Below are 9,995 nucleotides of genomic sequence, written 5' to 3' on the forward strand. Positions count from 1 at the left end.
GCCATACTGTTAGGGTAATAAGAGTCCAATAATTGCGGGATGTCAAATTTTAAATATGACGGAAATTCACGAATGGTTTCCGATTGACTTTGGTCGCCTGAAGGAACTTGTTACCATAGAAACAAATATTCACGAAACTGGTAACCACAAAACAAATGCTCAATGAACTGGTAAACATAGAAACAAATACTCACGGAACTGGTAACTACAGAAACAAATACTCACGAAACTGGTAACTACAGAAACAACTACTCACGAAACTGGTAACCATACTGAGGTCGGAATGCTAAAAAACCCTGTGGAGAAACAACTACTCACGGAACTGGTAACTACAGAAACAAATACTCACGGAACTGTAACCATAGAAACAAATACTCATAGAACTGGTAACCATAGAAACAAATACTCACGCAACTTGTAGCCATAGAAACAAATACTCATATAACTGGTAACCATAGAAACAAATACTCACGGAACTGGTAACCATAGAAACAAATATTCACAGAACTGGTAACTACAGAAACAAATACTCATTGAACTGGTAACTACAGAGACAAATACTCACGGAACTGGTAACCATAGAAACAAATACTCACGGAACTGGTAGCCATAGAAAATGCAACTTACGGAACTGGTAACCATAGAAACAAATATTCACGGAACTTGTAATCGTAGAAAAAATACTCACGGAACTGGTAACCATAGAAACAAATACTCACGGAACTTGTAACCGTAGAAAAAACTACTCACGGAACTGGTACCCATAGAAACAAATACTCACGGAACTGGTAACCATAGAAACAAATACTCACAGAACTGGTAGCCATAGAAACAAATACTAACGGAACTGGTTACTACAGAAACAATTACTCACGGAATTTGGAGCCATATAAACAAATACTCACGAAACTGGTAATTACAGAAACAACTACTCACGGAACTGGTTACCATAGAAACAAATACTCACGGAACTGGTAACTACAGAAACAACTACTCACGGAACTGGTAACTACAGAAACAAATATTCACGGAACTGGTAACCATAGAAACAAATACTCACGGAACTGGTAGCTACAGAAACAACTACTCACGGAACTGGTAACTACAGAAACAAATATTCACGGAACTGGTAACCATAGAAACAAATACTCATAGAACTGGTAACCATAGAAACAAATACTCAAGGAACTGAAAACCATAGAAACAAATACTCACAGAACTGGTACCTACAGAAACAAATACTCATGGAACTGGTAACTACAGAGACAAATACTCATGGAACTGGTAACTACAGAAACAAATACTCATGGAACTGGTAACCATAGAAACAAATACTCACGGAACTGGTAGCCATAGAAACAAATATTCATGGAACTTGTAACCGTAGAAAAAACTACTCACGGAACTGGTAGCCATAGAAACAAATACTCACGGAACTGGTAACTACAGAAACAACTACTCACGGAACTGGTAACTACAGAAACAACTACTCACGGAACTGGTTACCATAGAAACAAATACTCACGGAACTGGTAGACATAGAAACAAATACTCATAGAACTGGTAACCATAGAAACAAATACTCACGGAACTGGTAGCCATAGAAACAAATATTCATGGAACTTGTAACCGTAGAAAAAACTACTCACGGAACTGGTAACCATAGAAACAAATACTCACAGAACTGGTACCTACAGAAACAAATACTCATGGAACTGGTAACTACAGAAACAAATACTAACGGAACTGGTAACTACAGAAACAAATACTTATGGAACTGGTTACTACAGAAACAAATATTACGGAACTGGTAACTACAAAAACAAATACTAAAGGAACTGGTACCCATAGAAACAAATACTCACGGAACTGGTAGCCATAGAAACAAATATTCATGGAACTTGTAACCGTAGAAAAAACTACTCACGGAACTGGTAACCATAGAAACAAATACTCACGGAACTTGTAACCGTAGAAAAAACTACTCACGGAACTGGTAGCCATAGAAACAAATACTCACGGAACTGGTAAGCATAGAAACAAATACTCACAGAACTGGTAACCATAGAAACAAATACTAACGGAACTGGTTACTACAGAAACAAATACTCACGGAACTGGGAGCCATATAAACAAATAATCACTGAACTGGTAATCATAGAAACAAATACTCACGGAACTGGTAACCATAGAACCAAATGCTCACGGAACTGGTTATCATAGAAACAAATACTAACGGAACTGGTAACCATAGAAACAAATACTCACGGAACTGGAAGCCATATAAACAAATAATCACGGAACTGGTAATCATAGAAACAAATACTCACAGAACTGGTAACCATAGAAACAAATACTCACGGAACTGGTAATCATAGAAACAAATACTAACGGAACTGGTAACCATAGAAACAAATACTCACGGAACTGGTAACCACAGAAACAAATACTAACGGAACTGGGAACTACAGAAACAAATACTTAGGGAACTGGTAACTACAGAAACAAATACTAACGAAACTGGTAACTACAGAAACAAATACTAACGCAACTGGTAACCATAGAAACAAACTACTCACGGAACTGGTACCCATAGAAACAAATACTCACGGAACTGGTAGCCATAGAAACAAATAATAACGGAACTGGTTACTACAGAAACAAATACTAACGGAACTGGTAACTACAGAAACAAATACTTATGGAACTGGTAACTACAGAAACAAATACTAACGGAACTGGTTACTACAGAAACAAATACTAACGGAACTGGTAGCCATAGAAACAAATAATAACGGAACTGGTTACTACAGAAACTAATACTCACGGAACTGGTAACCATAAAAACAAATACTCATGGAACTGGTAGCCAGAAAAATATAACTTAAGGAACTGGTAACTACAGAAACAAATACTCACGGAACTGGTAACTACAGAAACAACTACTCATGGAACTGGTAACTACAAAAACAAATACTCACGGAACTGGTAACCATAGAAACAAATACTCATGGAACTGGTAGCCATAAAAATATAACTTAAGGAACTGGTAACCATAGAAAATATTACTTACAGTACTGGTAAACAGAGAAAATATTACAATGTCCCCGCAAAAATGTTTGTTTTATCATATGATAAACAGAAAAAATCAAATAAATATTTTGAACGTAAATATATTGATTGAAAGGCATTTAAAAAAAATGTATGATGGTACGCAACACAATTTCGTTCAAACAAAATACCGTCATGAGATTATGTTTGAAAAAAAACTGTTTTATATATCATCACACATAATTTGATTCTGGCTATTCCTCCAATGGTATACTTTTTCAGGTTATATCGTGTGACCTTGAATAACAGACAAGTCAATAAGTGATGACGTCGTATATCGCAATGTTTGGCGGAATATTTGCAATTCTAACTACTGATTGACTGAAGTTGCTTGGACATGAAATTACTGCTCAATGCAGTGTTTTGTGCATTTTTTTTTTATTAGAAATGAATCAATATTCATTAACTATGAATTAAAATGTGTTGTCTGACTTTTTAAATTAAAATTATAAGGGATAACCAGAACTATTGTTTGGGTTATACTGCGCTTTGCACAGTTTTTCGGTATTAAAGGCTGCCATTATAACGTCAGAATAATTATGGCATTCGTTTAAACATTTTAATTTTTACAACTTGCATACATATTGCTTTTGAATTGCAACTGAAAGCGATTCAATGCTTATCTGATACATGTAAAATATTCAATTACATTCATTGTTATTCAGCATTCATTTCAAAGAATGTATTTATCACATATGCTTGATCGATAAATAGAACAGCCATCATTCCAGAGAGGGCCAGTGGTATCAAACATAACAATTATGACGTCATTATGATGACTTTATCAACGATTTGCTCAACGTTGTCTGAATGTGGTAGGGTTATAAAGTGATAATGTCATACGATGGTAAATATAGATGATTTAACAACTGCACAATACACAAGAACATCAACTTAACCTCTTTCATCATGCAATAGCTAGCAGAGGTTCAAAGACAACAATTATGCTTACAAAACAACAAAATCTAAATGTATAGTACCAATAAGATGTCAAAACGGTTGATCAATGTTAACCAACATTTATTTTTTTATTTTACAACAACTGAAATTAAAAGGTAGTTTTGTTGCTTTCGTTTGAATTAAAATCACACAAAAAATCAAAGGGTCGCAACTTAGGTATTACAACGAAAAATAATATTTTACGCAATGCTTTGCAACACATGGAATCCTCATGGTCAACAAGCCTGCAATAGAAAAATCTTTGGAGAAATCACTTACAAATTGCAATAAGTTTCATTTATTATTCTTCAATTCAAAGTTAAAGTTACAACAATTTGATTGCTTCTGTTTTTCCCCATTAACTTACTTATGTTATTACAGAATAAAAGCATAAATTGAATCGAATTATTACAAAACAAATTGTCTATGAAACATGAATGACTCAATGAACTGGTGTTGTGTTCAGAAGCGCAAGGAATGTTGTCTTCTCAGTTTCTTATTTCCAGAAGGGTCAGTTTGGCATTACTGGTGGTCACTTCGTAATTGGATAAAGCAGGAAATGGTCAGTAATTGATGTTGGCGTGAAAACATGTGTTGCATCTGACTAAGGATCGCACGCGCCAGGCTGGGTAAGCTAGCCGTCAAATTGTGTTACCGCTGGAGATTCATTCACCAAACCGACATGGTAACATAGGCTATCTGATAACGACACCGCGGAAACCAAACGTACAAGTGTTGTTATGTTGATGACTCAAAATGAGTCAAACACAACAAAATTGCCACTGGCGATTAGCTCAGTGTGGTCATCCAGTGACCAGCACGTGCGTCTACTTTCTACTGGATTCATTGCATTGATAGGCCCGTCATGCGACTTCCGGTGTTTTTTTTCATCCTCTGTACTTTTGTCATCCTCGTCCTCACTACTTCCGCTTACACTATAGGGGAACGTGAACTGTGGAGCGTTACATGTGGATATAGTCCATTACATATTCAATATATTCAATAGTTGTATTGCTCATTTATAGTTATTAGCTACATACCAAATGTAATAAAAGTATTAGGATCTTTTAGACGAATGATACAAAAATGACCATCCAAACAAATACATAGACTAGACTGGCCCCCGTCTCTAGAGTATTGAATTTACAACAAAACAAAAAACAAACTCTAATAATGTTAATAACCTAGATGTCTGATTCTAGTTCTCAAACTAGGGGAAGTAAGCTGGTAGTTAAACTGCAGATTAGAAATTATTCATGAAAACTTTGGGATGTGTTAGCAAATCTAAATATTTAGTCTTCTTTCTGATCCGAGTTTAAGTGATAAAATAATACCAGAAATTTAACAATCATTGTGTTATCCGATGTATGTCAACTCAAATATGCCACACCATCAACATTACAAGAGAGACACCACGACCCGCCACAGAAGAGTGTAAACTCTGAGGTTTACCCAGGGTACACCACACATAAAGCAGTTTGACATTCTCTGGGCTCGAACCCCAGATGTATTCAGTGTATTTTTATTATTCGGAAAGGCACCTTCTCGTTGACCACTACCAACATGATCCGGCCTGCTTTTGACCACCACTACCACAGCCCCGGTCCGTTGCTGACCAGACAGAAGTCATATTTTATCGTATAAGTGCCAATTTCGAGGGAGTAGAATAAATATGTTCTGTCGCCTTATCTCGTCCCGTACACCGCCATTACACATCGCCTTCACGCCTTCAGCTTCCCCGACATGGCCAGCACATGTAGTCTGTCTTCTGGTGTTGACGGGGAGAGTTATGGTCCGTGTCACTCCTCTTGGCTCTGGTGTACACCACATTTCCCATAGACTTCCATGTTTGGTAAGAGTTATATTAATTTCGCAAATTATATCTTGATGATGTTTTATTGTGTTGCTTAGTATGTAAAAACAGCTATTTTCAGAAGTGATCAACAGCTCCGTAAAATAAAGAAATCATTGAATGAACGGAGCCATTTTAAACATCCGTAAGACACCAGGAAAACTGTTGAAGTTTTCCAGTACATCAAATCCAATGAAATGTCCTTGAAATAATTTAGTTTCTAAGCCAGTCAGCTGCTTCAAACAATTTAATATGGTCTTTACTCTCCGTCAATCAAACTCTTGAAACTATTTGCAGACGTTTTTGTTTGATTTCCAATCTTTTAACATGGTGTCTCCTTGTTCCGTAATGTTTTTCTTTCATTTTGTGCATCCTTTTGCCTGTCGTTGCCTACCATTTCAAAATATTCGTCTTTATTAATAAATTTTAATAAAACACAAAACTATAGTTTCAGAGTATTCCCTGGACATACAATACGGAACAACAATAAAACAATAGCGATATTCCCTTCAAAGGTGGTATAGATTAACGTACGATTCATGGTATATATTTAATTCAAAATAGTTTAACATCGTTAAGATTAAATCATATAACTAGCTGAGTAATACTTGAGATCATACGATGGTGCGATTCCTACACATCTCGTAAAGTCCATTTCGGGGAGTTTAAGTGTCTACTATTAGAAATTGCTTTCTAATTTCAAAACAATAAATTACCTAAATCAAGTCCCACTGGAAAAGATGTTATCCCATGAATTATCAATTTTCTCTTTAGTAGCGAAGTAAATTACCACGATACGTACAGAAATACACCATAAAACATCTGAATTATAATACAACACTTTCCCACAGGACGCCATTGTTTCTTCTCAAACCGAAGAGACGAAATCTGTAATGACTGGTCGTAAAAATCGTCATACCGTTTCCAACTGAGGTCTGGAATTATTTACTCGGGAGATAAAAGCCCCTTTTTACCCATCTCCTCTCTACAATTGTCTGCCATTGATTGTCTCTTGTCTCTCTCAGGAGTCACAGCGTCGTTGAATCACACCGTTTCCTTGTCTACATATGTATAATATTGTTGAGCACAAAGACAAGCTAATTTGAATATTACTGTTTCCGGACATTTTTGATCGTTTTGTGCAATAGTCATTTGAATTGGATTTCCTGTTTTGATAGAGTCTGCAACGTCAGTTGTTGCTTCTCATAACAAGGGGAAATGACGTTAATACGTGTTAAATCTTCTTTGAAAGACTTTGATTATAATTAGAGACATCCATTCCATTCAAACAATCAGATAACAAAGTGCTGTAAAAGCATGTAATAATTGTGTCTTGTTATAGCGCCTAGGCCTAATGGTAGCTCATTATAACGTATCAGACGGAAAGGTTGTTAGGAATATCAAGCTTTCTCGACATCAACAAGTTTGAACGTTTACAGTTACGACAAAGAGTGCCGAATAAACGAAACATTACACGCAGTAAGAAAGTTGAGTAAAATACGCAATCAATTACCTGATGAAAAGGAAAGCTTTTCTAATGGGAAGGTTAGACGTCTTTTCAAAATGTTGCAGCATAACATTATCCTTTTTTATAAAAGACATCATAAATTGAAAAAAATAATCACTTAAGCGTTGCAGAATGTACACCGAATCGATATTGTCCTAGGGTTGTGTGTCCCTCTTATTGTCTCAGAAATGTAAATATTCTTTATGTCCTAAGACTGTTCTCCTTACTTTACTGGGAGTAAATGTGTTCCTTTAAAGTTCTATGAGTGAATATGTTCCTCGTGTTACTAGTAGTGTATTCCCTTCACTATTCTAGTATGTGTTTTCCTTATTGTTTTCGGAATTCGTTTGTTCCTATTTTTGTCTTATGGAGTGGATGTGTTCCTTTTGCTGTCCCATAAGTGCAGATGTCCTCATAATGTCTTAGGGGTGTGTGTTCCCCTTTCCTGTCCTGGGAGTGTATGTGGTTTCCTAACGATCTAGGAGTATGTATTACTCTTATTTGTCCTTTGGTGTAATTGTTCCATTAACTAACGTAGAAGTGCAGTGTGCTAGTTTCACTCTCCCAGGAGTGTGTGTGTTCCCTTTACTGTACTACGGAGTACATGAGTTTCCTCGCTGTCCAGGGAACCTTTAAATGACCATAGCTGATCATTAACGTTAAACGCTTTACAACCAACCGACCAATCACTGTCCAAGGAATGTGTCCCTCTAACAGTCCCTGAAGAACCGTACCTGGAGTGACTGTATCCCCCTCACTGTCCAAGGATGGAATACGTCCCTCTAACCGTTCCTGGAGTGACTGTATCCCCCTTACTGTCCAATGATGGAATCCGTCCCTCTAACCGTTCCTGGAGTGACTGTATCCCCCTTACTGTCCAATGATGGAATAAGTCCCTTTAACCGTTCCTGGAGTGACTGTATCCCCCTCACTGTCCAAGGATGGAATACGTCCCTCAAACCGTTCCTGGAGTGACTGTATCCCCCTTACTGTCCAATGATTGAATACGTCCCTCTAACCGTTCCTGGAGTGACTGTGTCCCCCTTACTGTCCAATGATGGTATACGTCCCTCTAACCGTTCCTGGAGTGACTGTATCCCTCTAACTGTCCAAGGATGGAATACGTCCCTCTAACCGTTCCTGGGGTGACTGTATCCCCCTAACTGTCCAATGATGGAATACGTCCCTCTAACCGTTTCTGGGGTGACTGTATCCCCCTAACTGTCCAAGGATGGAATCCGTCCCTCTAACCGTTCCTGGAGTGACTGTATCCCCCTCACTGTCCAAGGATGGAATACGTCCCTCAAACCGTTCCTGGAGTGACTGTATCCCCCTTACTGTCCAATGATGGAATCCGTCCCTCTAACCGTTCCTGGAGTGACTGTGTCCCCCTTACTGTCCAATGATGGTATACGTCCCTCTAACCGTTCCTGGAGTGACTGTATCCCCCTTACTGTCCAATGATTGAATACGTCCCTCTAACCGTTCCTGGAGTGACTGTGTCCCCCTTACTGTCCAATGATGGTATACGTCCCTCTAACCGTTCCTGGAGTGACTGTATCCCTCTTACTGTCCAATGATGGAATACGTCCCTCTAACCGTTCCTGGGGTGACTGTATCCCCCTTACTGTCCAAGGATGGAATACGTCCCTCTAACCGTACCTGGAGTGACTGTATCCCCCTAACTGTCCAAGGATGGAATCCGTCCCTCTAACCGTTCCTGGAGTGACTGTATCCCCCTCACTGTCCAAGGATGGAATACGTCCCTCAAACCGTTCCTGGAGTGACTGTATCCCCCTTACTGTCCAATGATTGAATACGTCCCTCTAACCGTTCCTGGAGTGACTGTATCCCCCTAACTGTCCAAAGAGGGAATACGTCCCTCTAACCGTTCCTGGAGTGACTGTATCCCCCGAACTGTCCAAGGATGGAATACGTCCCTCTAACCATTCCTGGAGTGACTGTATCCTCCTTACTGTCCAATGATGGAATACGTCCCTCTAACCGTTTCTGGGGTGACTGTATCCCCCTAACTGTCCAAGGATGGAATCCGTCCCTCTAACCGTTCCTGGAGTGACTGTGTCCCCCTTACTGTCCAATGATGGTATACGTCCCTCTAACCGTTCCTGGAGTGACTGTGTCCCCCTTACTGTCCAATGATGGTATACGTCCCTCTAACCGTTCCTGGAGTGACTGTATCCCCCGAACTGTCCAAGGATGGAATACGTCCCTCTAACCGTACCTGGAGTGACTGTATCCCCCTAACTGTCCAAGGATGGAATACGTCCCTCTAACCATTCCTGGAGTGACTGTATCCTCCTTACTGTCCAATGATGGAATACGTCCCTCTAACCGCTCCTGGAGTGAATGTATCCCCCTAACTGTCGAAGGATGGAATACGTCCCTGTAACCGTTCCTGGAGTGACTGTATCCTCCTTACTGTCCAATAATGGAATACGTCCCTCGAACCGTTCCTGGAGTGACTGTATCCCCCTAACTGTCCAAAGATGGAATACGTCCCTCTAACCGTTCCTGGAGTGACTGTTTCCCCCCCAACTGTCCAAGGAGTGCATGTGTTCTCATCAC

This window comes from Mizuhopecten yessoensis, unplaced genomic scaffold (assembly GCF_002113885.1).
Source record: "Mizuhopecten yessoensis strain PY_sf001 unplaced genomic scaffold, ASM211388v2 scaffold10225, whole genome shotgun sequence".
Classification (NCBI taxonomy): Eukaryota; Metazoa; Mollusca; class Bivalvia; order Pectinida; family Pectinidae; genus Mizuhopecten; species Mizuhopecten yessoensis.